The sequence below is a fragment of the Bos taurus genome, chromosome 6 (genome assembly GCF_002263795.3).
Source record: "Bos taurus isolate L1 Dominette 01449 registration number 42190680 breed Hereford chromosome 6, ARS-UCD2.0, whole genome shotgun sequence".
Taxonomy (NCBI): Eukaryota; Metazoa; Chordata; class Mammalia; order Artiodactyla; family Bovidae; genus Bos; species Bos taurus.
The window spans coordinates 105,271,140-105,275,186 of record NC_037333.1 but is presented as its reverse complement, the minus strand read 5'-3'; positions in this window follow the sequence as shown (position 1 = coordinate 105,275,186).

Sequence of the window (4,047 nt, the reverse complement as noted above, 5' to 3'; positions counted from 1 at the left end):
GGGGGTTTGTGGTCTGGGAGGAAGGAAGTCTAAGGCCCGTAGTGTTGATTTTCTATTCTAGCTGCCAGGGTCTCGAGCAGAAGAACAGTCTTGACTTGATCTCGAGAAATGGCTCAGATTCAGTCCTGGAAGAATCCCTGGAAAAGATTAAACAAACAAGGTCCAAATGTGAATATTAGGATAATGAATATGAATGGTCTGAGAAGGGGCAAAACCCAAGGCATCCAGTCCCAATCTGTCAGCCATGACTGCCAGGAGTTGCTTAATCTCTAGTGGATTCAAGAGGCTTGATCTGTAAGGCTTTTTGCAGCTTCCTGGACAACACCCAACTAGTCGGCATAGAAGCAGCAGGATTCACCCAGAAAAAGGCACAAACCTCCCTTTTCTTCTGTTTCGTAACACTAGGGCTGCCAAGGAATCGAGTTGATTTTGGATAGTTATAGAGCTTGGGCTATTTCCTGGAGGCTGACTGAGAGGCCTTTAGATAGTGCCTGGTAGTTTTGGATGGAGGTGGTTAGTTCCTATTCCAATTCTAGCCACTATCCCTAGTCCCACTAAGAGGGGAATGAAATGAATGGCTTGTTTCATTTGCTTGTGAATGAGAGGAATAGATAGGGGTTGATCATTGGGGTATAAAAATGTTTGGACTGGAGTATAGCAGGGTGTGGGTTCCGGTCCAATTAGTAGGTAAACAGACATATATAGATGCCCCACACAAGAAAAACAGGCCAGGTGTCACAATACAACAGATGAAGTTGATGGCGAAAAGGAGTCAGCAGGTGGTGGGGTGGGGAGGCAGAGCTTGATTGTTCGTTCAAGAACAGTCAGGGACCCTGCTAACATGGCCCCAACGATGGGAGAAGTGGAGGAGTATGCTGAAGGAAATCGTCCTGTAAAGGTTGAAGAGTGTCCTGTAGGACCAGAAATATTGTATAAAGCCTTTCCATTGGCAAAGAATAAAGTGGAGGTATGGTTGTACATGGGTTTAGGGATTATGTCCATGGGTTGGTCATATGAACTATTTCGGGAATTTCTAGATATGAAAAACGGAGAAGGCAATGGCAACTCACTCCAGTACTCTTGCCTGGAAAATCCCATGGATGGAGGAGCCTGGTAGGCTGTAGTCCATGGGGTTGCTAAGAGTCGGACACAACTGAGCAACTTCACTTTCACTTTTCACTTTTGTGCATTGGAGAAGGAAATGGCAACCCACTCCAGTGTTCTTGCCTGGAGAATCCCAGGGATGGGGGAGCCTGGTGGGCTGCTATCTATGGGGTCGCACAGAGTTGGACACGACTGAAGCAACTTAGCAGCAGCAGTAGATATGCAAAAAGGAGCTGGTTGTAATAGTGTTACTTTCTGGGTGATAGGGCCTTCTACTGGAGGTTTTCCATTGTAGGAGGGAAGGTCAGTGAGCAAAGATTCTAAGAGTTTGTCTGAATTCTGGATTTGATCACTAGTGTGAAGATATATAAGATATGAGACGAATAAAGGCTCCCCACAGTATGAGTGGTGTAGGGATATGTTACCAGTGGTCCAGTCAAGGATGGATGTGGGAAGGGGTGAATCTCCCCAAGGAGTTATAGATAGACATATCCAGCAGTCTTTAGCCAATTGTAGGTATAGGTTGAATTAAGGGTCCAGAATAAATAGTTGAGGTTAGGATTTTGAAAGAGTTCTTGGGTCAGAGGAAAGAGAGAAGATAAGAAGAAGATGTTAAGTAACATTTGGGGAAGTGAGTATAAGATAGACTATTATGGAGAAGAATTGGATTTCGAAAGGGTAAAAGTTATAAAAGGGTCCCTACAGCCACAGGGTGAAGATGTAATCTTCAACGTGTTTGAACATCAATCCTTGAGGACTCGAGATCCAGATATCTGCCAGGAGTTGTTCCAGAAATAATTGTAGCCGTGAAACCCATAGGCTCATCCGTTGTCAGTTGGGGCTGGTGGAAGCCGTGAGAACTTTAGAGCTGTAGGGCCTGTGTGTATTAAGTATTAATCTGGTAAACATTCTCATCATTGGGCTGCATAACCTTTTTTAGTCAAGTAATGTGCTTTGGCCACCTCATGCGAAGAGTTGACTCATTGGAAAAGACTCTGATGCTGGGAGGGATTGGGGGCAAGAGGAGAAGGGGACGACAGAGGATGAGATGGCTGGATGGCATCACTGACTCGATGGACCTGAGTCTGAGTGAACTCTGGGAGTTGGTGATGGACAGGGAGGCCTGGCGTGCTGCGATTCATGGGGTCGCAAAGAGTCGGACACGACTGAGCGACTGAACTGAACTGAACTGAACTGAATGTGCACCCAAGGGGTGATTTCTTTTAATTTTGCAGCGGTAGGGGTCAGCAGAATTACTATGTAGGGTCCTTGCCATTTTGGGGTTAGATCTGAGTGGGACTGAACCGTCATATAGACTTTGTCTCCTGTTTGGAAGGATGGGTAGGGGATATTGGGATGTGGTCGAGGGAGTAGGTTATCCATATGTTGCCAAAGGGCATCTCATATATGGGCAAGTAAGGGAAAAGGAGGGTGGGATGGCAGTTTAGGACAGTCATGGGAAGTGGAGGGAGTCCTAAAAGTACTATGGGCCTCCCATACATGGCCTCAAATGGACGGATATTTAGAGATTTTTTTGGTATGGCCCAGACCTTTAAGAGGGCTAAAGGGGGGAGTTTAGTCCAATCTTGATGAAGTTCGATTATTAATTTGGTCAGAGTTTCTTTTAGAACTCAGTTGGTTTTCTCAACCTTACCAGAGGACCGGGGGTGACAAGGAATGTGAAACTTCCAAGGAATTTGAAGGGTTCATGCAATATTCTGGGTGACTTGGGATATGATCTTGGGCCTGTTGCCAGACTGGAGGGAGGAAGGCATTCCAAAACTGGGGAGGATTTCAGTGAGAATAAGGCAGGCCACAGTAGGGTCTTGTTTGTTAGTAGTCGGGAAAGCTTCGATCCATCCAGAAAATGTATCTAAGAAGACTAGGAGGAATTTAACCTCTTTACGAGTGGCATGTGGGTGAAATCTACTTGCCAGTCTTGTGCGGGAAGATGCCCGCAAATTTGGTGGGTGGGGAAAGGAGGGGTTGAGTGTTAGAATTAGGGTTTGTCCTCTGACAAGTGGTACAAGCTTGGGTCAGACTACTTAAATGAGTCACATCGTCTTTAGTTAAGTCAATAAAGTTCTGAAGGAAAGCTTTAAGTACTCTTGCAGAGGGGTGGAAAAGGGAATGTAAATATGAAAGTAATGTGCAAATGTTAGGCTCGTCAATTTGGGGTATAGTAAGAATTGATGCTTTTGAACTGTGGTGTTGGAGAAGACTCTTGAGAGCCCCTTGGACTGCAAGGAGATCCAACCAGTCCATTCTGAAGGAGATCAGCCCTGGGATTTCTTTGGAAGGAATGATGCTAAAGCTGAAACTCCAGTACTTTGGCCACCTCATGCGAAGAGTTGACTCATTGGAAAAGACTCTGATGCTGGGAGGGATTGGGGGCAGGAGGAGAAGGGGACGACAGAGGATGAGATGGCTGGATGGCATCACTGACTCGATGGATGTGAGTCTCAGTGAACTCCGGGAGTTGGTGACGGACAGGGAGGCCTGGCGTGCTGCGATTCATGGGGTCGCAAAGAGTCGGACACGACTGAGCCACCGAACTGAACTAAACTGAACTGAACTGAAAGACAGGACTAACAGAGGTGGACTGCTGCTTTGCTTTGTGATCTGCTATATTGTAACAAAATGAGATAGGGCCATGTCGCTGGTGTCCCCAGCAATATATTACAGCAGCTTGTTTTGGGAGCTGAGCTACATGGAGGAGTTCAGAAATAAAAGAAGCATTGAGAATAGGTGTGCCCTTCTGAGTCAGGGATCCCCTCTCCCTCCAGATTATAATATTAGAATGTAATATGTTATAGACATATTTAAAGTCAGTGTGAATGTTTACCTTCTGGTCTTTGGCTAGGGTCAAGGCTCGTGTAAGAGCTATCAGTTCAGCCTGCTGTGAGGATGTGTGAGCTGGGAGTGTGGCTGATTTCATGAGGC